At 27.6% G+C, this 27,988-nt stretch overlaps 1 protein-coding gene across 1 annotated transcript in view; it reads right to left on the bottom strand.

Moving 5' to 3' along the window:
* LOC129980573 (zinc finger protein rotund-like) overlaps positions 1 to 27,988 on the bottom strand; it is a 424,990-nt gene that overhangs the window by 372,095 nt on the left and 24,907 nt on the right. The window contains exon 2 of the mRNA XM_056090935.1: positions 21,945 to 22,033. The gene's annotated coding sequence lies outside the window, so the exon portion shown is untranslated. The remainder of the gene's footprint in view (positions 1 to 21,944; positions 22,034 to 27,988) is intronic.

The following is a 27,988-nucleotide window of genomic DNA, read 5'->3' as shown; positions in this document are numbered from 1 at the left end:
TTTCATTTCAGATAAATCGCTTAGATATAATTTCATGTCCTTGATTTTGCCAAACTGATGGACATTAAGGCGGCGCTATTTTAACTATCCCATACTTTAAAATCCAAAAGATTAGATTTTCAGTGACAAATTTTATTTACATGCATTTATTTGTTTGTGTGTGCGTGGATTTTCTTGTTAATCAGACCGTTTGACCTAGAGCTACCAAATTTGGTAAAAATACACTTTGGAAAGGGAGAATGTGTAACTTGGAGGGGTGTTTCAATAGAAGGGATGCTAGTTTAGGTTAGTTATATTAACGTCACGTTGCAAAGCAACACTAGGGCTATTTTGGGACGGACCTCGTAATTTTGAACCACGGCCAAATAACGAGGACGACACCTGAACTGGCACCTCCGCCTCCACTCCACACCAGCGGGAGGTCGTTTGGCCCTGATGGATTTAACGTGCAACAGAACCCCTTACACGACGGTTCTTCGGTGGAATTGGGTCTCGAACCTGAAACCCTACGGCTCACGAGCCGAGATCTTACCGCCAGGCCATCGCGGCCCCTAGAAGGTAAGCTAGAGAGGTGTTGAAAATCTAATTAAAAATATTTATTTATTAAAATATAGATTTTTGAGGCTTTTTCAGATAAGATTCCGTAATATTTTATAATAAAAAATTTTTGAAAACATTGTTAAAACCATGTAAAATTAAACTTTTTTTTAAATTATATTAATTTGAACTGTCGCATAATTTTCTTATAGAATATTCACATTTTCAAAAAATATTTTTCCACAATTTCGAACTATAAAATAATTTAACAATCGCGTGTTTCTACTCGGTTGTTGAAACCTAAAGAGAGATTTATTATCAGTAGAATTTATCCGAAGAATAAAAAAAATAATAATAAATTACAGCAATTTAACCACCGCGTGCGTAACTTTAGGAGTAATCCATTAGGATTACCTCCATACTTAACCCCCAGAGTTAATTTTTAATGGCATTATGATATGTTTTAAGAATATTCGACTGCATGCGTAAGGTTATTAAGACAGCACGCCTCCCATGTATAGTAGTCAAGTATGTTATTTAAAAATACTTTTTGAAGGAATTATTAACATCAAAATTATGAATAAAAGATTTAATCGAAATTATCGACACAATCGACACAACTAATATTCCAGGCGGATCATCTGGTGGGTAAAAGCGGCTAGTTTATAAGTAAGCGCTATAATCTGGACTTTTAGTCAATGTCAAGATATTTTTAGTAGCTGAGGGAAAAAAGAGCAAAAACAAAGAATTACACGAACGAAAGAAGGGAAGAATTGAATTATACAAGACGCCTGGTCACTTTAGTAAAAAATAAATAAAATAATAATAATAATAATAAAGGATTCAAGAACGAATTATCAAAAATTTTCTGCGATTATAGTATTTGCCTAGTTTGATCCTTAAAGGACATTTTTTCTGTAAAGAATTATGTTCCAAACATCTAAAAATTTGAGATGAAGCTCTCTGTGAATAGTGTTGCCAATATACCTATTACAAATGATGAATTTTAGGATCCATTTTATTTCGATCCAGAATTTAAACAATCAGAAAGTTTAGAGTTAACAACTTATTCAAGAGCATGATTGTAAAATTTAATTATGTTGACCAATTTTCATTATTTAATTTAATAAATTATTTAACAAGATTTTTGAAGATTTTTGTTTTTTTAATATATGTTTTGGTGTTTTTAAAATCAAATGTCTACAATTATTAAATTTTTTAATGTATTTTTTAAAAAGCTTTAGAATTGAATGTATTTAACTATTCAATTTCTTATGAGTTTTTAATGCTATTATAACTGATTATATTCGGTTTTTGAAGTTTTAATATTCTTGATATCGATTACATTCAGTTTTTAATTTCATAATACGTTTTAAATATTTTTGAATTTGAATTTAATTTTTAAATCTCTTGTACATTTTTTTAAAAAAGTTTTTAGAGTTCATGCGCAACAATTTCTTAACCAATTAACTGTTTCGACCTCTTCAGAAAATGCTTATATAAATTATTTCGCACAAATATAGCGATGACGAGAATACTCGTCAAACACAGAGTATGAGTAATAAGAAATTATGTTGTAATGATGTGACTTTTTTTATTTCACTAATCATATTTATTTACTTAAATTAACATACATTTTTTGCGTATGAACAAAAATAAAAATAAAAAAATTGGATGACTAATACAACAGAGATACATTTAAGAAAAACAATTCATATTATATATATTTTTTATAATAATTATTAAAAATCTTTTATTTATTCCTTTGGTTTCGACCTCAAAATATTTTAAATATCTTGAAATTTACGAATATGTTTGAGTTTTTACTAAAATTGTCACTCAAATTGCAAATCGTAACTACTTATTACTCCTGACGAATAAACTCGTCATAATGTAAAATGTTGTACTTTTTCTATGACGAGTATACTCGTCAAAAACAGTTAATTCTGAATGTATTTTTACTCTTATTAAGTAAACTTAAAACATTTTGTAACATTCTAATCATTCATTATTCGTAGCTTTTATTTTTTTTTGTAATGCATTTTGTAACTGGAGTATTTTTCTTATTGTGCATTTTCTTTTAATACACAAATCAAATATCTTTAAGGTTTTATCTTCAAAGATTCAGATTATGTCCATCGATATTACTCCGGTTCAAAGAATCGATATTCCTTGAGTTAATGGATCCCACTCTTATGGTTTATTCTTTGACGTCATGAGAGAAGTAGTAGTAAAAAAAAAAAAAAATTAAGCTGGCTCTGCATGAATGAAATTTAGATAGATAGCTTTCCGAGATTGTGAAACATCGTCTACAAATATTGCCCTTAGATGAAATCGATAAACAGAAATCGGATGAATCGTCTATGCTTCGTGACCTCATTTCCATAGCCATTTCCTTTTTTTTTTATTTCATACATCAAGGGGGTAATTTGTCTCGGAGTAATCTAAGAAGTTCAATGTTCCCACATCGTGCAGTTCATAAATCGTAATTTTCCATAAGTCAATTGAGAGATTTCTCGCTAAAAATATTTAAATAATAATTTTAATGTTGTTTTTTTAATTTTCTGAGAGAAGTATATATTAAAAAGTTTAAATTATTAAACATAGAATCATTTCAGATTTTAAAAATCGAAAATGCTTGATTTACTTATATATTTTTTATTTTCTCGTATACGAAGCGTATTGTTGCCACTCCTAATAAATTTTGTAATTTCCATTTCTTTTCATTTTTTTTTTAAGATTTGAATTGTATCTTGTTTTCTCTTGAAATGTGGCAACAAGCATAAAGTTAAATTATATGAGTGTCAAAGCGCAGATAAATAATTACAATAATTAAAAGTTAGAGATTTTCACTAAAGCTGAATGGCAGTATTTGTGTTAAACAAATCTTTACAATAATTTCCTTGTAAGGTTTGTTTGTTATGCGGTTGGGACTTATTACACTTCACAAGCCCGCTGACAGTTATCTGTCAGCGATTTAAGCCGAGTGAGAGTCTCTTGTTTTTTCAATAGTGCCAACTAGGGCCAAGAGTACGACTTAGCTATTTCATACATCACATTCGCCTGCACAACCCCTTTTTACAGGAGAGCACATTCACACACCTCATAGATAGAACACAGAAGAAGAACAACCATGCCCGAACCGGGACGCCCAGATCACGGGGAAGACGCGCTACCCCAAGCCAGGAGGCTGGCAAGGTTTGTTTATTAAACATTTATAGTAATTTCAATTATAATTTTATTATCCAGTAAAGCAAACTGATAATATAAAGATCATCTTCTCTTCGAACAATTTTGTTCAAAATTTGAAACAAGACTGCAATTTTTATATTTGAAGTGCATGCCAAATATCATGCTTTGTACACATTTGATATGTTGGGGGTGCATATACACACAACATTCACAAATATCATTCTAATTTTTTCGAATACAGAAAGCTCTAAATTGTTGTAATTCATAAAACTAGAGATTAAATTTTGAGCGATTAAAAATCTTTTTTATATACACTTTATTTATGAAGGGGTAAAAAGGACCGGTTTTTTTCTAGATTAGTTTCATTTCACTTACTATTAAACGTGAAAATAACCACTCTTTATTTTAATTAATTCTTTGAAAAGAATTTTTGACTGAAATGTGTTCATTCATGAGTTAAAAAATTTTATTTTCATGCAGCTTGGAAAGCAATATACAGGGAATTTAACAAATTGATAACTCTTGTAAACTTCAAATCACTTTTAAACCGCATAGTATTCTTAATAAAATTACTGCAAATATTAATAGATTAAATGATAATAATATGCGTTATTTGCGGTCAACATTTTTGACTAACCATCTGAATTACTAACCTTATTCTTAAAAATTCCTAAAATTTCTTACAGAATCCATTAAAATCTAATATAATAATTGAAGTTTTTAGAACTGCAAACTCAAATACAATAAATGCTTATAATTTTTTTGTATGAGGTAATCATTTCCCAGTATTCATTTATTTGCATCATGAATTTTCGACCATATTTTTAACAGAAAATGTGTTGCAAATTTAATAAAATTTTGGAATTACTTTTGTAATTCTATTAAAGGTATTGAATTATTTTTAAATATGTTTAAGCATTGAATTACTAGAATTTTAGTCTTGAATCTAGCATTTTTACTGAGTCAATCTTGGGAATAAGTATTTCAACCAACCAATTGAAAACAGAATTACACACGGAACCACAGTTGCAGTTACAAGATCACAAACCGAATTTCATTGATTTAAGTCGAGTATCTTTGAGTTATTGTATTTACATGCATGCGAGACAACAGACCAACAAGCGATCAACTTTTGGCAGATTTTATTCAAAACTTTAAAAAAATCTATATTTTGGATGCTAAAGAAGTGTATCAAATTTTATCTTATTTCTTTTCTATTTATCATCTTAACATGCGCTTAAAAAGCCAAAAAAAGCAAAATTTCTTTTTAAATTTGGAATTTAATATATAATTTCACATTTGATGCAAATATATACCGAATTACATCCCATTAGCTCAAAATGTTTTTAACTTAATTTACTCATAAATAGACAATGTCAAAAATTCGGTTTTTCGGTCTCAAACGTGAAAATTCGTCAAAATCTGAAGTCCGAATTTTTTAAAGATTATAATATTAGGTGCTTGCATGTATTTTAATCAGCGACATCTATTGGTAAACATGCGAAGTATCTATATAAACGACAATGGTGTTGGGTTTTACCAATTTACTATTACTTTATTATTATCAATTTGAAAGTTTTCCATTTAGTATTATTAAGTTATTCAATGTATAAAGACCCGAATCATGGAACACTCCAAATTGCATTTTTGACATTCATTGCCTCTTTTTTTTTGTTTGTTTGTTTGATTTGAAGAAATCTGCTGCCGAACCCACAAGACACTTTTAGAAACTTATGGCGATGCTGTTTCGTCATATCGCAATTCGTAGAAAATGTAAAAATGCTCTAAATACTTGGCACATAAAAAAGAGGAGGCTGCTATCTTAAATTAAGACATCACAATTATTTCTCTTATCCTTGTTGAAAACCGCAACGAAAACCACTTTTTCAATGTCGGAAAAAAATAAAATTATTTTTAAAAAAAATGGCATAGAGGAAAGCTTAAGAACTACCATTATCGTGCTCTTGGACATCCTCTTTGTTGTAATTGCGATATAATAAGACCAGCCATAAAAATTAATTAATTCCAGCAAAATTTTGTCTTAAAGCGTGACAGTAAAAGATCTTCCATTTGCTTACAATGAAAAATTCTGCGCGTTCCTCGATTTTGGAGTGCGATAGGCATGTTCACACAAATCACGTCGTCCGAGACGAATGCAGAAACGCAGAGACGAGATACGATCTCCCTGAAGAAGAGTTACGAGAAGTGATAGGGATCGGGCTCTTGTGAGTCAGAACGTAGGTGCGCACAGGATTTGTAGTTGCGAGATAAGGGCCGGAGATTTGATTTGTATTCACCCGGAATTGAATTAGAGATTACAGAGAAAAATTGATTCCAGGAAGAGAAAAAGAAGTTTGATGAAAGTTGGTGGCAGTGGGTTCGACTTCGAAAAGATCATCTCATTTAAATAATGATAACTATTCAGTGCGTTTCATACTTTTTTTGTTTACCTGTGAACTGCTTGATTTTTATTGCAGAGAGGAATCTGTTTTGATTAGAGGCCATTGGAAATTTTACGCACAACAGACTTCATCCAATTTTTGACGTGCTAATCGCAAAGCAAATTAAAAGTCCGTCTCTCTTCTTTTAATACATGGTCAATCAAGACACATTTTCCGACATAATTTTACTTAATCAGTATATTAAAGAATTATTTTACCAGCTTTGTGATGATAATTATGTCGTGTCCGCATTACCACGGAAAGGGGTTGCAGTAGCTTCTGAAGGCCAAGATCCCTGAGCACCCGAGGGCAGAAGTCTGACTTGTAGCTCATATGAAGATAACAGTCATACACTCGTTTGCACAACCCCTTTTTACAGGGGGAGGGGTTCTTTTACTCCCTTCATAGACAGGACACAGGGGGGGGGAGAGAACAACCATGCCCATGATTTTTCATGAATATGGAAGACCAATAAGATAACTTTGTAAACTCTCCCCTCTTTTATGAATTAATGTCATACTGTACTGACAGGATTCTTTGAAAAAATAAAATTCCAGATTAGATTTATAATTTTAATAACACTCTGTACATGGATATTTTTTCTTTTTCCTTTTATCTACATTACATTTAATGCTCTTATATCTTTCATTACATTCATTTCAATTTTTAAAGGTAAAATTGTAATGTCACTTTCTCCAAACAATAGCAATGTTCGGAAAATGTGGACAAAGAAAAAGAATTATCCAACCGCACATCGGTATTAATATTGTGCCATTATTAGAGCAAATATTTGATCATCTTTGCGAACTAACAAACATTGTTTTTCTGCCAATAATCTACTCACAAATTATATCTACCAACTCAGGAAATAATCATTATCGACCTGGTCCCCATTTACTTTTAATATTTCCACCTGTTGACTAAGGTATCACCATTTTCGGAACATTCGAACACACTTTTCTATGTTCTTTATGAAATTTCTCTTCCTTCCTTTCTTTCTTTCTGCTATCATCTTATCTTAAGATCAAAATATTATTCTCATTATATCCATCGAATATTGAAAATTCCGATTTGACGAGCCGCGTCAGTTGTTTATCAAATCTGCGCTTGTGACGTATTTGCACCTCGTCCGTAACCATGGCACCCACATACATAATTTCATCCAGGATTTATTTTGAGAATACGGTTTATATAGCGAATATTCTGAGAAACCAGGGTAGGATTTGTTTGTCGATTAGGTTCTATTTTCGGAGGAACACTGCAGGTAGCATTTAAATATTTTGGGCTGATTTTATTTTTACCTCAATCAGCTCATTAAATATTTGTTACTGATTTAACTCTTAGAAATGGTACGATACCTTGGTACGAAGTGTTAGTGTATCAGAATTAGTAGCCAAGTTTTACAATATACCTGCCATCTTTATTATGATATCTTTGTTTATGAGTGCCCACACTTGTTTATGATACATATATTCATTATTTATATTGCTACTTATAGTGCTATTTTTTTTTGCATCTAATTTAATCTATTGTGCAGGATGTCCGAGAGCCTTTAACAGGTTGCAAATTAAGTCAGATAAAAATTAAAGTAGAAATCGCTTAATGTAATTGTGGCTTATGCAGTCGATTACGAATCAAAACATTCATATCTAGCCAATCACTATATCGTTTAATGTTGTCAGTTTTGGAATAGAAAATGGCCGACCCTTCATTTCCAACGACTAACTTTCGTGGAATTTCTTTTTTCACTTAAGGAAATATCTTGAAATGATATTTCATATGGACAGAACGATCTGTATTGGTTTAAAGAGACAACTACGCTGCTACGTTTGGCTTAAATTCTTTGAACACCTAAACATTACGACAGCAAAATCGATAAAAAAAAATTGACCTGATTGTTAAAGACAAAAATTGAATTTCTCAACAGGTATAAAAGTTTACTAAAAATAAATTAACATAATAGCGCAACATAATTAAAAATTTCAGAGACTTTCCTTTCTAAAATTTAGAAAAACTCGTGAAAGACTAAGCAACAAGCATTGGCGATTCCAATGGGATAAATGTGTTGAAAATTGAAATGTGGAATAAATGTGTTTTTATTTTTTGTATAAAATTTAGTTTGTAAATATACTGCATATTGTCAGATGAAAAGAAAGTGAAAATTTAAGAATGATATCAACTTACATAATCGTAAATAAAAAAATAAATTTATTTAAATGAATAGAATTTTAATGTCAGGTTTTAAAAAGTAATCACATTTTTAGCAAGCGTGAAAATTTTTGTATAAATCTTGACAAGGCAAAAAGAACCGCTATAAAAGCTCATTAAAATTCCTGGGCGCAAAAATTTCACCTTCGTTCCTAGTTATAAATTTGAGAATAACATTTTAGCTCATTAATATGTAACTTAAATCTTACACAATCAAAAAATTACATAAGAACAGAATAATTTTACCAGAATTACGTAAGAACAGAATGCTTTTATTAAAATTTATATAAGAATAGAATATTTTAATTCATGCAAGAAGAAAATATTCTAATCAGAAACTGTCGAAAATAAACGATTCACTTGTTTTAAGTAACACCAGAATGAAAAAAAGAAAATGTCGCTCAACCTGTCCTAACAATTATTGAAATGTTCAGTGTTGTTCTTTGTAATGACAGGTCTTTTGGCCGTTTGCGTGACTCTGATTCGACTTCGGTCGAATAAAAAAAAATGATAATCTATCTGCACGATTGCACAACAAAAAATAAACACGTTTTTCTTTGCTTTTTTTTTGTAGTTGGCAAATTGCTGGTCATTCCGTTCCAAACTGGAAATTAAATACCATCGCTATTTTATGCATGGATAGTATTTAATTCTAACTTTCTATTCTATGTTATCCGTAATGTTTGGCTTTACCAAATAAATAAAAAATGAAAGTATGTTTTGAAAGTATTTCTATTCCTTAAACAAAACAATAAAACATGAATCATATTCATTATTTCAAAGCAAATATAACTTCATAATCGATTGCTGTTGAAGTCGTATGAAATTCTGACAATTCACCATTAATTGCATAGCAGACGATTCTGAAAATCACATTTAAAGCAATAAGACCAGACGATTTCGAAACGTCTTTTACGATTAAATCTGAGACAAATCTTAAATGATTCAAAATCATGAATGCGTTTAATCAGAGCAGAATCTAAATCTGCTAAGAAAATTATCGTGCCATTCTACAACTTACTATATGTCATTAGATAGTACTTCGTGCGGTTTTCAATCTTTTTTTCACATTTAGGTAGATTTACGAGTTTTTAAGCAGACTTATGAATTTGTTTAGCAGAGGATTACTAATCTGCATCATTAAAGATTTTTCCCCCTTCATTTTTGTGAAAAACGAATTGGGAATGACAGTAATCTCACTTTTTTTCATTTATTTATTTTGCATAAATGAATAAACCACTTATTTGCTTCTTATTCTAAATTATTCTTCACTGGTCGATTTGTCTGATCTCCCAGATGAATTGATTGAAAGATAGGTTATATTTAATATTAGTTAAATCGTTTATTTATGTTTTCATGTTTATGATTCCTTCAAGTTGCTAACCTTAGAATCGTGTTATTTCAATATTCATATATTCTGTTCATTGTATATTTGAACTTTTCTAATCAAAACCAACATCATGGCATCATAGAATTATTGTGACTGGTTCGATTATCTTCTAAATTTAGCGGTAATGTCACTTCAGTTTTTTTTATTTGTCCTATAAATTACATAGATGTTAAACAGAAACTGTTTTTTATTTCAAAAATGAAAAAAAAATTACGTGATCAAATATTTGATGAAACAATGAAAACGATTTTGGTTTTATTGATAAAAATGAAAATATTGCTGTGAAATATACTTAAAAATGTATTTAAAAGTTAATTAAATCTAAATTAAAGATTTTAACATTGACTTTTTGCATAAAAAAAAAAAAATTTGGACATAAAAACGCGTAAAAATCATTTTTGTGCTGGAATATTTTAGAATTCATCGCAAATAAAAATGAAATGTAACTTATTTCTTAATTAACTAAAATTATAATTAAAATTTCAAAAATATAGTTCTTAAGTGCACATTCCTACCCTCCAAAGTATATCTGAATTTAATTTCAGATCAAACTGAATGGTCTGAAGAAGGCCAATACATACTATCCCATTCATCTTTATGATAAGCAGAAATTAAATCTACTTTCCAAACAAACCATTTAAGATAAGATGTTATCATAATGTGTTTAATTTATTTCATATCTACTAACTCTCTTCGGCGACACAAAATATTAATAGCATTCATTTACTTATGCAAACCAAATATATAAAAATACTATAATATAATGATAATAATAATATAATAAACCAACTATAATACTTGCACAATAAATATATTGCATTCTAAGTGGGTGGCTATGCTTGCAAATTGGCGGAATTAATTGGGAAATGAAATTGATGAAAGTGATCTAGTTGTTGACGTTGTGTCATTTTGCGATATCGCTTAAAAATGAAGGCAAAAAGGGTGTCGCCAAGTCGTTGATGACGTATCTAAGCGTCATAAGTTCTCAAATGAAACAAAAATAGACGTAATTGGACCAGCAGTTGATTTCGAGTGACTGAATTTTTTGATTTTCCAATTTTTTTTTTATATTTTTTTTATGGTTATTGCTTCCATATTATGTCTCTCCAAGTTATGATCGGATATCTTAAAATAATTTTTATTATAAAAGACTCCTCAGGGCTTATTTTTAGAGGATATTTTTTTTCATACGAAATTTATTTTTATTCATTTCTATTCATATCACACATCTGTCCAGTGTTATGTTGCTTTGAATTCATCTGACCATTGGTTTCATTAAGGCGGGCCTCACTCAGTGCCAATGGTTCTATATTACTTCTGTGAACTTCTTTTTTGTGACTTAGAATTAGACTATGATGAGGAATTAATCGATCACTAATGATGCATCTACGACTCATGTGTAATACAAATTGGCGAAATCGGTGCAAGGGTTGGGGCCTGGGGACTCTGCTGCGTCCTATTATGATGCAACATGTATCATGATGCATAACTTTTCAGAATTCTCTATTCTTTTTAGCTCTCTCGCCCTTTCTCTACTTTTTCTTTCTTTCCTTTTTTTTTTTTTTTTTTTGAATTTTTGAAAAAATTGGGGGGGGGGGGAGAAGGCGATCACTGATAACACATCTAAAGGGTTGTAAGCCTTCAAACAAAATAAAGAAGAATGCACTCAGATTAGTGGTTGGGGTTGAAGAATTGGTTCTTTAATTTTTTTTTCTATTTATTCTAGTTATATAGATAAGTATTCTGAATATGAAATGCGAATTCGAAGAACTCGATTTCAATATGCACTGAATGCTGAAGGAACCAATTTATCATATTAATCGGGTGCGAAATGCATTAATAGATTTTTGCTTTTAATTTTGAAATATGAATTACATAAGAGCATTTGAAGGTCATAATGTTCGCTTAGTATAAAAATCTTTTAAAAAGCTCTATAGGTCAGATAGGTGAACTTAGAATTACCAATTTTGGCTCTTAGTTATTTCTCGGGTAATACGCATTCACTTCGCCAATTTTCGAAGTTTTATTATATTTATAATTAAATACAAGCTAAGCGAATTTTTTTCTCAATACCATTGGAGAATATTAATGCACAAAACTATTTTTGCATCTCCTTAAAATTAAAAAAAAAATCTATCTTATTATTAATCAGTAAATCTATAATACAGTATTTAAAAACTTTATTATAGATTTAAAATTTTAAAACAGTGCATTCCATCGCTCTAGTTATTGTTTTTACACTCAAGCGCGTTGTAGCGATATTAAATTCATTTTTGTGTGAAAGAAATAATTGAAATTTATATAAATATTTTTTTATGTGATTCTCAAAAATGCGTAATTTATCTGCAGGATTTGGCACCATTTAGAGCAATTGGAATGGGATTTCATTTTTCAAGCGAGAAAAAACGAGTGTGGTGTGGTTTGAATTTTCTTTCCGTTAAATTAAACACGAATCTCGGCAGTGATGTTTATTATTATTGAAACGGTAGAAAAAAATGAATTCAACTTGCAAGTGAATCAATTTAAGAACATAGTTTCATTATATTGTGAAATTTCAAAGTAAAACAACGCTCCAGTCGTTTGCTATTTTTCAAATCTTTGTTAACCATGACTAGAATTCTCATTTTTTTTTCCAAATTTTAAACACTGAGTGTTTTGGTAGAATGGCATCTTAAAAAATTGTAAACTCTTTAAGCATTCAGAGAAGATTTTTTGGAAAAGATTCAAACCGAAATATTTGCAATAATTTTTTCAAGAGAAATATACCACTAAGTTTTTCACTGATTATGTCTAAAATTGTTAGAAAATTTGTTTCTCGTCCTTTTTTTTCTCTCTCTGTCCGTGCAAATATGAATTTGATATTTAAAAAAAATACAATAAGCAAAGTAAATAAAACTTAACATATGATCCTGAAACAAAAATTGTCTAATTAAATCTATTTCTCTATTTTAAGACATAAAGAAGTGCATATTATGAATTTAAACACAAAAACGTCATATTAAATTAATACACCAGTGTGGCAAAAGTTTGTAAATATAAATGACAGACCTGCCAATGATGTTAGCTTCATTCATATATAAATACTTGCTCCATAGCCCTCATTTGTTTAACAGATGGAAGAAATGCAAAGGCTTAAGGATATGGAATGCATCTTTGACACAAATATATTGATTTTGTACGAAGCAGAGTCTATCGCCATTTTGGACTAATATTTACTCTGCTTTGCAATATTAAATTTTATAGAATCAGTTGAATCGAATAGACAGTTTAGGACCGAACACGCTCCTGATTAAGTTCCCATTTATAAATTGGAATCAATATTGAGTATATATACAAGGGCAAAACAGTATGTCGTAATCCTGTTCTTGGCGCAATATATCCAAGCATGGCTTCTTTTGCACCAGTAAACACGAAATCAATTCCATAAATCTTTATTCCCCATAAACGTTCTGCTTGGTAACCTCCATTTCATAGCTTTAGAAATTCATAATAATATTTCAAATTAGTTCACTTTCAAAGCTGATTAGAAGACTGTTTCAAAATTTTATTTCTGAAAGAAAAATTTTGGAACACTCCAAAAGCGAAGAAGTATAAAAATTAAAGTAATTATTAATGATAACTAAAGGAAATTCAACAAAATAACTATTTAAAATATTTTAATATGGAGGAAAAAGTCAAAACTTTTCAGTCAATAATTTTTACTTACAAATTTAAAGAATCTAATATAAAAAAAAATCTGCTAGAAATTTTTTGCGATTACATTTTTTGCTCCATCTTTCTTAGATTAATATCCAATTTAAGAAATTTTATTTTAAGATAATATGAAATATGTAAAAATACATTGATATTCAATTCTTAATAAAAATACCGAATTTAACTCAAGAAAAAGCCGAGAAACGTGTTTAAAGTATATTTTGCACAATATTCTTGATCTCAATTTCAACATAAGATTGAACCAATTCCAAAATTCCCATATATATATACAACTGTTTGGAAGGAATTTGTTTCCCGTAATAGTCTATACTTTGCACATTCGTAAATAAAATGTCTGACACTTCTTCATCAGTACAGCTAACAGAATCTAACAATATTACTACGAATAATTTATTACTCGCAATAAATGATTCTGATATGCTAGCGAACAATCATGAGTAGTTAATGTATTTAACGTCACCTTCTCACACAATGAATAAGAGTAAGCTTACATTTTGAACAATTTTAGTTGAATAATGAAAAACATTTTTACTAAACTTCATCGAAATAGTTTTAATCGTTCTGTACTAACATCTCATCTTGCATCAAAGCTAATTACAATTCTGAAAGGGTTCATTAGAAACTATTTAACGCTATCACATTTTCAGTTCAACAGGTTGGCACCTAAAATCACATTTCCATCAATTATCCAGTTTGTTGTATGCGTTTAAAGAATTTATTACAATCTACTCAAATGAAGTTGGATTGGGACTTGATTTATCCCTATTGTATTTTTAATCGGCCAAATAAATACATAAATAATCAAAATCGGCCCAGCTTTTCGGAAGTATTTTGTAACAATCGCTAAATCTTATCCACAAAAATTTGCTTATCCCGCCTTACCAAGGCATTTAGGAAGTTTATATGTAGGATATATAAGAATACATAGAATAGGATATATAATAATAATAATATAACGTATGATAATATGAGATATATATGTATATACATACATGGATAAATTTAAAGAAGAATCAATCACACTGAATATACAAACAAGTCAATTTTTACAAAAGAAATGGAGTTGAAAATGCAAAAGGGTTCATTTGTTACTGAATTGTTTCTCAAAATAATTCATTCTGAAAATAGATGGAATGTTTAAATGAATGCAGTAGATAAAATAAATAACAGGTTTAGTGAATTATAAAGTAAGAATACATAATGTGCATATCTAGCAATTCTTTTGAACTTTTCAGTTTTTCAAAACAATGTTGATGATATTACACTCTATTTTCTAGATTGTAATGGTGTAATTTAGGGAACTATACTTTTATGGTATTAAATGGAGTATCTCCTTTTCCATTATTCACTGATAAAGAGCTTCCTCTTATTATTGCTCTTAATATTTTCAACCCCATATTTTATTGTAAAAGTGGCACCTGACCTATCCTCATCATTTTTCTTTTGATCATTCTGCATGTAGATTATATCAAATCTCAAATTTTCTATAAGTAAAGTAAGTAAATGCTAGGAAAAGAAAAAATGAGTAAATGTTAAGAAAGGAAAATAATTCTTTGAAATGAAAAAAAAAATCTTTAAAATTGGTCTCGTGATCTTTCTGTGTGTAGATTATATCAAATTATCAAATTTTCTGTGAAAATGTTAGGAAAAGAAAAAAAGATAAAAAAGGAAAATAATTCTTTGAAATAATTTCAATCGTGTTACAGCTCTACTATCCTTGATTGTATATTTTAAAAATCGGTTCATTTTCTTCAAACTAATTAACAATCACAAATTTCAAGCCACTAATGAATTTTTTGTGAGTTATCAATTAATAATTTTTAATTTAAATTCTTTCAATCTTCTAAATAATTTGTTTATTAAAGTTCTGTAAAAATAATAAGTATCCAATAATTTTTTTTAATATTTTCAAATTTTACATAAAATGTATATTTAATTTATGTATTTATTAAATTTTTTAAAAGATTGATAATTCAGATTTCTCATTTATAAACAATGATATTAGTTTTCACTACTTTTTCTCGTCAGATACTGAGGCAATAAAATGAAGCTGACTATCGCTTCAATAAGACTATTCTTCATAAACAACAAAATGTTTCTGATTAAAAATTAATATTTTCTTAAAGAATAATGTTTATATATAAACTTATCCCAAATGAGTTTTCTCATGAGAAAATTAATAAAATCTGAATACAAACTTTCAATATTGAATACATCGAAATATTCATATTCTTTAAAAAGAAAAAAGTACACTTTGAGAACAAACGAAAAATTTATGTTTTGAAGGTCAATTTTAGTATAAATATGTGAAGAATACGCAGTGAAATCACTTTAAAACGCCTCAAAAAGAGTAAATAAACCAGTTGAAGGAAAATATTTATTCATCGTACCCAAATGATATTTATTCTGAATGCATTTATTTACTCGAAGAGAAAGGCAGTTTATGTTAGGCGACGGATTGTTTATTTTAACCAAGGAACAACATCTCAACTCGATATTAATATTTAAAATTAATTTCTTTTGAAAATGACTTCTATTAAACGTGAATTGTGAATTTTAATCAGTTCCAAATGTTCTACAATGTAGTAAACAAGTTTCTATTCATTGGCATTGGATAAAATTCTTTAATAATCAGTAAATGTAAAACATGCACAAAATTCTTACCAGTAATTTTAAAAACAAGTGTAATAACCTTAATTTTTAAAAACATCATCGACTGAGTAATTATGTTTATTGATTTTATTATTATTTTTTTATTATAAGAAGTACTTTAAAACGAAAGATTTCATTTTATGATTCAAATTGATTATTAAACATTAAAATCCATTTTAAGATTAGAAATATTTTTATAATAAAAAATTTACTGCGAATATTCCAAAACTCGAACAAGTTCATTTTCTTAATAATGAGGAAGTTATTTGCAAAATACTTAAGGGATCCTAATAAGCTATTATGTTATGAATAAACATAAAAGACCTAATTAAGAAAATGTATTTTCAATCAAAACGATTTTATAATCTTAAAAGTTTTTAAAATATTAATCAAAAGTTAAAAAACGTAATATTGCTCGCAACGTAGTTGCATTTTATATTTCCATCTCGGTAGATGCATAATTTATTTAGATATTTCTGATTTTTCTTTTTATTTAAATGGAAATTTTCTCCAAATCATTTTAATTTGGTTATATTAGAGATTGGAATTTTCAGTTCGAAACAGCAAAGCATGAAAATATTTCAGAATTTTTTTAGTCCTATTTGCTTTTTGTTAGAGGCATCAACTGTTACATATTACGAATAATAATTTTTACATCACGTAATTTAGAGCAAAAAGAATAGTCTAAAAAAATCAGGTAATGAAATGAAAAAGGAAGACTCTGCTTTCAAGATTATACCCCAAAAAAGCAATTCTTTATCATAATTATACGAATGAAATTTTTGATGGAACAATAAAATTGGTTTGAATTTAAAAATGTCAAGAAAAAATAACAACGTCATTAACAGTAGTTTTGAACAATAGAAGTTAAAGAATTGTTAAAATTAGAAGGAAATTGTATCGAAATAAAACTGGGATACTTAAAAAGCTAATTTTTTGAATTTTAAAGTAATTTAAAAATGACTTTTATGAAATGATATGCCCCACTTACTGTAGAAAAATGTCAACATTTAGATTATTTTTAATTAATCAAAAATCTAAGGAATACATTGAAAAAAAATTTTTTAGAAAACGCCACCAATATAAGAATTTACAACTAGTCACTTTGATGGCTTTTGGTCCAGTGATCTGTCCTACAGGGTGACTTTTATATCATACAATTTACAGGAAGAGCGGCAAAGTAAGAAGATTATTTTGTTAAGCTGTTATTTTAACTATTAAATAAAATGAAATATAGAAAATGGATTTGTTTTATTTACAGTTTACTTGGATAAGAAGAGAGAATATGATTTTCTCTAATCTTGTGTTTGGTTGCTGAATTGAAAATATTTTTAAAATACAAAAGCTTTTTCTAAAACTAAGTTTAAAGCCCATGATAAAGCCAAAAATATCTTTAAATTATCTAAAAGACGTATGTAAATTCAAATAATGTTGATAAAAATCAAAAAAGATTTCAAGAACATACAACTATTTATTGACTATATTCTTTTTCAAGAAGTAAGACTTGGCTACATATTAAAATAATTATCTGTATAGCTAATAAAGGATATATATGCTTTTTGGGATTATATAGGACAGAACGTTTGATCTAAAGCTATCAAATTTGGCGCAGATACGTTTTAGAAGATTGGAATTTTTAAGCGATTTTTATAAACTTACATTTTTTTTTTTTTTTTTTTTTACTAATTTTAAAAAGGAAATATGGATATTTAGTGTTAATGCGAATAAATATTGGTATTTTATTTTATTTACTAATAAAATCATAAATTTTATTAGTAAAGTGAATTAAAATCACTTCAAATATTGAATAACATGTCGATATTCATAAAAACAGGATATTCTAAAACTCTGCTTAAATAAAACGTAGAGAAAAATAGTCTATGCTTTAAAATTAATTAATAAAAATATTTTTTAAATACTTTTTTCATTAAAACAAAAAAAAAACAATGCAATTCTTTTTTTTTTATTCCTCATAATGAGAATTTTATATCTCCCATCAGTCATAAATTTATAAATACAACTTCGATCATTTCGGAATTTTTTTTAATAAAAATGTTTATTGTTTTTATGATTTGCAAAGAAAACCTTTGAACAATTCTAAGTAATTCTGTAATTTATATTATAATTTTAAAATAATATTTCCTAGTTAGTCAGCTATAATCACGGAAAATAAGCACGTTTTACAATTGTATACTTTCGTTTGCTATAATTAAATGAAATGCATAAGGCTTGTTTTCTTTAATATAAAATAAACAAATGCATTTTCAGATATGAGTCATTTTTTTTTTCAAATATATTGCAGAAATTGTTTTGTATACAAAATTGTTGTTACAGACTTAATATAAATACAATTCTTTATAACACAGAGATGAAAGATGTTACTTCTTCAAAACAGGAATTATCATGTTATAGAATAAAAAGAATTAACACACAAAAAATATTCTACTGAAAAGTTAATAAATATAAATTGGTTCAACGACCTGTAATAACCGATTATTTCAATGCTCACAAAATGTTTCCTTTATTGCTTCGACAGATTCAACAACTAATTTAAATAAATTTATTATTCAACGACAAATGCATACAATAACTTGTGCTTTGAATTTGCATTGTTCAAAACCCCAATTATCTTTCACATACTGAAAACTTCATGTTTATAATAAAAAATCAGTTACTAAATTCAAAGAAAACTTACAAAGTTTTGTTTAAATTTAAAATGATTCACATATATGGTATAACTATTATATGAATTTGAGTTTATAACATTTACTTCTTAGTTTTAGAAATTTACATTTGATAAGATGAATAATTTGTTTAAAGAAAATATTATTTTGCATTTATTAGAATGGGATAGATATGCTATGAAATTAATTAATATTTCAGCAACAAACTAAAATTAATAAAATGAATTATTCACCGAACTGGCAAATATTACGAGACAGATTAAAGTCCTTGTTATACAAATCAAACTACAACTGTGTAAAATTATATTCGATTATTGCTATTCAATAAATAAATATTCTGTAAAATATCACATCAAATGCAGTAAATCTAATATGTGGCTTAAGAAAACCTTATTTATGGCAATAAAATCAATTTTTAAATATTTAATATAATTTTATTACAAAGAAATGAGAAAAAAAAATTTCAAATATTTGAGGCAAACGATTTGCAAGAGAAAAAAAAATATTTAAAGAAAACGATTTTTAAAAAAATCAAAATACTCTGGCATTTATATTTAACATTTTTATAAATGAGGAAAATATTATTTCAATTCTTTGACATAAAATATTGCTCGAACTAATAAGATTTCAAAAAATCAAGAACATTTATAACTATTTTATCAAGTGTTTATTGATATGTTATGAGATATATAATTCTTTATACTTATTTGCGAATTCGTAAAATGGCCAACTCGTTGAGAAACTTAAAATAATATAAACTTAATTTTAATAGAAATTTAATATATTTATGGACGATTTAAATATTTCTTCGAAAACATTGGGTTGGACAATTTTTAACCCCACAAATACCAATGGTAAAAATTAAATTCATTGTATAAAAAATATTTATTATATTACTATTATATAGGATATATTTAAAAATAATTATTTTATATAGCTTATAATAAAATATTTTTTTAAGATGACAACTCAGCAACTTAGTTAATATTAACTTCAAAAATTTTGCTTGATGCTAATTTTGAAACTAAGGTGTACAAAATCGTGTTTTACTTCCATTCTTAATAAGGAAATTCTAAATTATATTTTTAAAAGATGCCGTTGCTGATAAATTCTATTATAAGAATTATACTAATTATATAGCTTGTAATTTTAATTTTTTGAACAAGATATTCATTATCTTGGGAGGGATGCTACTTTTGATAGTTTGGTTTGGTCGCCGTGTACAAATAATTTTTGTACATAAAGAAATCACACTTATTTTTAACTTATGTTAACTATATTAATTTAATTATTTATAAATAAAATTTTTTATTCTTTCTTTTACAAAAATATTAACAGTGAAAGTAATTATTTAATTAAAATTAATTCTGATTAATAATTACATATTATAAAGCTATTAATTTCAGACATATGTGCTAATTTTTGAAATTTAAAAATGTTAATAATCTTCATAAATAAAGAAACACTAAATTTTATAGAACCACATTATTAAGAATGAATTTTTCACAGAATTATACTCATTATTGAGCTGATAATTATTTTCTAAAACAAGGAATTTAATATTTCCAATAGATGCAACTTTAAATTTAATTGGCGCAAATAATTACTTACTTGTCTTCGTAGATAAAGAAATGCTAGATCAGCAAGGAACTCTTCGATAGAGTCAGGTCTCGAATAAACACCGTCTTGCATAACTGGATAGCATCTTGATGAAACACTCGAAATTTTGATAAAGTACAAGGATTACAGAGTTCTTGGTATTTGCAAACAGGTTTTAGATTTGAAAAAACTCATTTTGAGATAAATTTCTTCGTTTCTGAATTACAACAACAGATAAAGAGTTATTAGAACTGTCAAAGACTTGAATACAGTTCTATTTGATTGAAAAGCCAAATAACAAAATAAAATCTGTTAATGGTGAATTTTTCTAAAATTCGGCAGATAATATTTGACAATTATATATCAGATCACTAATGTCTTTATAATGTTCCACAACTCAGCAATATTGAGATCGACAAAGTTTCGAATTATTTCTTCTTTAATTTTTCAACAAACGATAATAAAAGTTAATACGAACACCAAAATAAATAGAAAATGTCAAAAGAAGTTTTGGGAGGGAAAAAAAAAAAGAGTTCGAATAAAATAAACTGTTCTTTTCAGAATTCAACTTCCACCACCACGATAAAGAAATAAATATTCTTCGTCCCGGGAAAATCGTTTGCCAAAATTCAGATAGAAACCGATGAAAATACTTGGCTTTTCATAAACGCTATACCATAAAAACGATCTTTTTCGCACGTTCTCCCAAGTTAACAGGCACACACCGCAGCTACGTGAAAATTAAATCGCCCCTTGACAGTTCGCTACATCTCCAATCGCCGTTCGAACCGGAAATGCTACCCCACTCTATGAGCTAGAATTATTATAACTGTTATATTATAGAGAGCAACTATTTTTAACACAGGCTAGACTGTGCAGACCGTAACCATGGTAACCATCATGGAAGTTGAGTTACCATGGGAAGATGAACCATCTAAGGAATCTTGCACTGCGACGATGCGGAAACGTTTCAACATTCATATTTTATTACATTTGTAAGTACAGAAATGTACACAGTTTTTATACAAACAGAATGCATTTCTTAAATCTTCGATTCAAATATTTCAAATATACATGTTGATATCAGACGAAAAGAAGGTTTTATTTTTTTACGTCTGCCTATCTAAATTTACATTTTTTTTTTTTTAGAAGAGAGTCGGCATGCAGAAATTATTGATGAAAATGTTTCTACAAAGTATTTTTATCCTTGTGGAAATGTTATTTTCGACTTCAGAATTTTTTTTATAGTGAATTAAAATCAGCTGTCTACGAAAGTGGGTGTTTAGATTTTATAGAAATTCAAATCTCAAATATTGATATCTGTAAATAGAAACAATTAGATTTTTTTTTTCCTTCAAGCTTGAAAAATTATGAAAAAATTCCTTTTAAGTTTTAAAAAAGTAAAACCGAGTTTTTTCAAGTAATATTTTGATAAATATATTCAATCGTTCTTTTTGCATGTATGCTTTGTTTGATTATAATAATGTATATTGTCTCTCGCGACTAATGTAAACAATAAATACTCACATGAAACACGCCGAATCCACCGTGGCAATTTAATTTTGAAATCCATTCCATATCTCGTAGAAGGAAAAAGGGTGTCAAGTCGCAGCACACTGTAAGACAACGTGCAGTTAGATGCTTTATGGGCAGTTAATCTGTCATATAATTCTGATAGTTATATTTGAAGATTGTAAAATTTTCTCAAATGAAAGATCAACTTAAATTTTCTACTGTGTTTTAAATCATTTGTAAATAAAATGATTGAAAAGTGTTGGTATCTACACAATTTCAAATACATCAGTTAATAATTGCATGCGATTCGTTTTATTAACCCTTTGGGTAACTTTGATATATCAGTACGTAATGTATTTATTTAAATTTATGTTTCCATTTTTTTTTTCATAATTCTAATTAGCTTAAGTTCTCCCAATATTACGCAGTAGTATATATTCTGAATAATAAGAAATAAATGAATTCTTACCTAAAAGCTACTGTCTTCACATTTTCAAAAAATTAAATTTGCTTCAAATACAAGAGGCATTACAAATAAATGTGTAGTCAAAGAGTTAAGGCACTCCCATAAATTTTGAACGAATTTTTTTCAGAAAAATGTTTTTTTTTATTAAGTTTCTGAAACACACAAATTTAAATACCTCTGCATAAAAAAATGTACATATATAAAAATAAATGTTTTATCTAAATAATATACAAATTTTGTTTTAATGAAATATCGCAAGTACTTTTCAAGGCAAGAAAAATATCGCTGCAATATTTTTTAGAGTTCAAAATTAAAATAAAGTGGTAAATAAAAAGTAAAAACAATAAAAAGTAAAATAAAGTTAAATTTTAATTCAATTAAATTAGCTTTAAATTATTCAATTAAAAAATGTTTCTCTAATTTTTCTATAGTTCTGGCCCTTAAGCCATAAAAAAATTTATTAATCTCTTAATTTGATAAACAATCTGCTTTTTTTCTTTTTGATTGAATTCAAACAAATTTCATTATTTCACCAAATCATTCAATCGCGTGCTTTTGAAGTCAAAAATATTTTTAATTGCTTTTTTTGAACATTAAGTCTGAAGCAGTATTTCCACTTCTTTCAATTTGATTTCTTATTTATAAACATTTCATTTGCACGTGCATTAATTTAGTTCCATTAAATTCACATTTTTATTATTATCAAATTATAAAAATACACATTTAATTTTAAATAAATGCACTCTTTATTCATAGTTTAGTAGCTGGGAAAAACCAATACTTTGAGCAAACAAGTTAGTCGCCATAAAGCGGTTAATTTGTTATATCTTTAATTTCTTCCGAATGTACAGCAAATCAATAAATGAAGATAAAATGTTTGCATATATTGCTTAATAAAAAGTAAATATACCCTTCATTTTCCATCGTATTCCTATTTTAGTGAAATCAAAATCGATTCACGCATGCGCTAGAACGTTTTGATAGTTCCCGTTTCTGAAAATGGACAACATTCCTACGAATGAAATGAATTCGAATTCTTGGATAATTACAATATTTTCTACCTGTATAATTCGCATACTTGAAAGAAATAAAATCAATCTAGATTTTTTTTAAATATTATCCTCTTAAATGTATAGTCAATTCTATAAATTTCTCTTACTTTATTCATTTAATTTTTAACGATAATATGTATTATTAGATGATTATTAAAAAAAAAATTCCACAAAAAAACTGTCTTAAACTTCTCTGCAATGTTTAAGGCCTTTCTGAATTTTCCACACTTTTTTTCTTGTATATAATTTTTTTTCCAACAATGAACAAAAAAAAAATTATTACACCCATTGGTAAAAATCAATATCATGATGGCTTTATCTCTCTGTCCCTGTTAGTAATAAAAGAGAACAAGTGTAAGTTGGTGATCTACAAGGTAAATCGTTTGTCTACCAACTTAGGTATTAATATTCTTTGAAGCTGGAAAAATGTATCTAGGACAATATTTTATTTTTAATTTTAATTTATTAAAAATTTGGGAATTTTTGTATTTTTTTCTACGATAACATACAAAGTTAATTATTAATGCACAAATTTATTGTTTAGAATATTTTTAAAATATTTTTTTTTTCTTTTTAATGACATTAATCAAGTTATCCTATATTTGACCCTTAAATTTAGATGTAATATGCAATTACATCAAATTTAGGCGTAAAAATTTTTTAATTTCGCTTAGTTTGTTTTAACTTTAGAAGTATTATATATTTTTAGAATATTTTTATAGAATTTTTAACAATAGTTTTCAATGAACTCAAACCGTTTTCATTGTTTCATCAAAAATTTAACCTTGCGACTTAAAAAAGAAAAAGTTAAAGGAAAGAGTTTTGTTTATTATTTGCACAGTGTACATAAAAAAATAAAAAAATGAAGTTATAGTCAACTTCACTTTACTTTACTTCTGCAGAATTTAAAAAAATCATGCATTTAGAAGATAGATTTCTAGGAACTGTTAAGCCATTAATGGCAATATGAATAATCTGATTTGATTTCACTAGAAAGGTTCATGTATATAATAAGCGGAACAAGTGCACGGTTATTAAAACTACAAGGCTTTAATATTCATCACAATTTGTGGCTTGAAAATACTTCATTAAAAGAAACAATGTCAAATTACACAGAAAAGATTAAACTGAAATTATACAAAGCAAATATGCCTAGCGAACCAACTCATCGCAAAAGACGATTATTTAAAAATATAGACAGAAAATTTTCTGTTACTACTTACGTTCTCATAAAACTTCAATTCAGCAAAAGAATTAGATTTATAAATATTGTGCTAATTATGTACAACCAAAAATTTAAAAAAAAGGAATTAACATATTTAATGATTAGTATTTATATCAATACTAAATCTCACACAGGAGAGATAAATTAAAAAACTTTAGAGATTATTTAAAAATTCAATGAGTTGCGTTCTATAACCATGTAGAAATTGCATTTCTCAATATCGGTGTGTCAGATTTTTTTTCTTCTGGAAAATTGATAAGAACCAATTAATCAATTTCCTAAAAAAAATTTTTCATTTGTTATCATTTTTTAGCTATCTATATGTAGGCTCTTATTATCATCATAAACACCTGTAATATTATTTTTGACCGAGGGAATGACGATTGGTTGATAGTTAAAGATTAAAGATATAATCAGAATTTTGGAAATTTCACATTTTTTAAGCAGACATCGGAATATTAAACTGTAAATTTTTCACGTGACTTTATTTGAAATAACTTACATATTGAAAAGATGGAATTTGGTAATTGATTTTTTTTTTTCTTTGCTTATCGAATGTACCAGTATTTTTAACTGTTGTAAAATTGTGCATTCCCAATGACGAATTTTTCTGAACAAACTAATTACTTGTTTAATATTAGAAAAGTTTTGACTTCATATAATCAAATGCCATAAATTTTAGAAAAAATGGATTAGAAGATATAGTGTTATTTATAATTATTAAATCATAAAACATATTAGTCAAGAATATAAATAAGGGTGATTCAAATTAAAATATCCTTGTTTGGGAACGCCCTGGCGATAGAATCAATTGAAGTAACGTCTTCATACTTGGAGGATATTTCCGGCAATGGGAAATTGATTGGTGCAATAAAAAATTATTTAAAAAAAGGCTTTTAATTTGAATCATTATGTAATAAATAATATGTTTTTATTAATACATTGAAAGGTAGAAAATAAAAATTTATATAAAAAAATCTACAGATCAAATTATAAAAACTGAAATGATGAAAACAATGCTTTAAGGAAATAATACTATACTGAATAATATTAGAATCTTTCTTTAAAAATATATCTCTGCTACTAACAAAAAAAAAACTGTGTGTTAGCGTTCTTCAGGACATACTATATAACTTAGAACTTCCGAAGTTGTTTTATACGTGTTTCAGAAATGGTAGTAGTTGGAGCATTTATTTTTGAAATTTTAAGTAATTAAAAGATTTAATATTATTTATTGGGGGCCGGGATAGCCAGGTTGGTAGAGCGTTGGATTCGCGTCCCTTAGGTTGCGAATTCGAACCCCGCCGGCCGAAGATTCCCCGCGTGCTTGATGACTGACGCGCGTTTAAATCTGTCGTGGTCACACAGTCCTCCATGTCGAGAGTAATACCACTGGGGGTACTGGATCAGGGGTGATCGTTCTCTGATTCAAGTCTAAATTACGATCTGTGGATGAGTGAATGAAATGCGTGAATGAAGTCCGCGCCATAAAAAGGGCTGTGACGTGCGAGTAGTTAAGTCGTACTCTTAGCCCTAGATGGCTCTACGATAAAAACAAGAGGCTCACCCCCTTAGGCTTAAATCGGCTGTCTTCGAACAGCGGGCTTGTCCGTGGCAAGTGTCATAAGTAACAACCACAATATTATTTATTAAAAATTTAGCAAATTTTGGTGTTTTTCATCCGTAACCTCCAGAAATATTATCACACAAAAGTTATTTTTACACCAACTTGAAATTCAAAATATAATGTTTTTAATAATATCAATTTAGTTGCCATTTTTTCCAGAATTTTGGAATTTTTTTTTTAAATTTTTTTTTTATCTGCAAGTAATAACATTTAAGAAATTCTTGTCATTTTTACAAATATTGAATAGAATTTTTTTTTCTCATTGTTGAAAACTAAGTATTAAAGAAGATTCTTTATTTTTCTAAATTTCCTTTGGTAATTTACTAATGACGTTTACTTTCTTATTTCATTTTGACTTTTTTTTTTATGTAGATCTGAAGTCCGTAAGTAAGGAGACGATTTTTAGAATCTAATTTACCAATATAGGACCTAAAGGAGTCAAAAAAGCAGCTGAAATGTTTTCGAAAATTGACTCTAAAATTGCTGTTTTGTAGTTAAAAAGAGTTTTTTGTTGATGATATATACTGTAATTGTTATTTAGTTATTTATTATCAATGTTTAAAATAGTCGCTATTATTAATATAAAATATAGTCATTAAAGTCAAAAATAAATTGTTTTTCTTTTGCCAAACAGCATATTGTAATTCCAAGTATTTTATAATATATATTTAATTTTTATGAAATTATAAAATAAAATCATTATAATGTTTAGCTTAGTTATATTAACATCCCGTTTTAAAGCAACACCAGAGCTATTTGGAACTGACTTCGTAAATTCGAACCACGGTCAGATGATGGGGACGACATATGAGACCTTACCACTAGGCCACCGTGGCTCCAAAGTCAGATATAGTTTTAGAAGAAGTATAGTTAGAAGATATAGTTTTTAAGGATTTTTTGTCGCTGAATTTCTGAGTAAAGTCTTACCAAAATTTGAAAAATATGAGATTATTTCCATTTTTAAATAAGAAGGCATTACATATTCTTTTAACTGATTTCTTAGTGTATTCACAGTAAAATTAATTTCTGAAAACGCTTGTTCTAAATTTATGTCAATCAAAAATCAATAGAAGTCAAAATGCATTAAGTTTTCAATTTATGTAAGTTCAAGTAAAGTGGTATTTTCCCTTATGAATACCGGTTCCGAATTAAAATTTTTCATTTCTAATATTGCGGATTATTGCCTGTAAAAGAAAAAATATATTATTCGTTTTTATTGTTATATTTTTGTTTGTTACTGTTATATTTTTGAATATTTGCATAAAAGAGATTGAAAAAAACATCTACGAAACCAAAATATACTAGTAAAGTGCTAAAGGGTTTTTAAAAAAATTGGAAAAATTGAAATTTTTTGGCTAAAAAGAAGTATAAGGCAAAAATCTTCTAGTCTAGAGATTTATCAAATGATTTGCTTAAAATTTTACAGATAGCTAAAGAAATATATAATCTAGTTCTTGAGCTAAGAAATAAACTGTATTTCTATTCATTTCTTCAGTAATGGTGTTCAACCAATGAATAAGACAAAGTTTGAACAAAAAAATTGGTATTGGATTTTAGTTTGTGAAGTTTTCCGTAAGAAAAAATCCTACCATATTCTGTATTTGAGAAAATAACAACTAAAGATGTAAAACAACGATAAAACGTTTGTAAATGCAAAAATAAAAATCATTGCTAACTTTCCTAAAA

This window comes from Argiope bruennichi, chromosome 8 (assembly GCF_947563725.1).
Source record: "Argiope bruennichi chromosome 8, qqArgBrue1.1, whole genome shotgun sequence".
In the NCBI taxonomy this organism is placed as follows: Eukaryota; Metazoa; Arthropoda; class Arachnida; order Araneae; family Araneidae; genus Argiope; species Argiope bruennichi.
The sequence above is the reverse complement of the archived record's forward strand: the minus strand, read 5'-3'. Positions and strand labels throughout refer to the sequence as shown.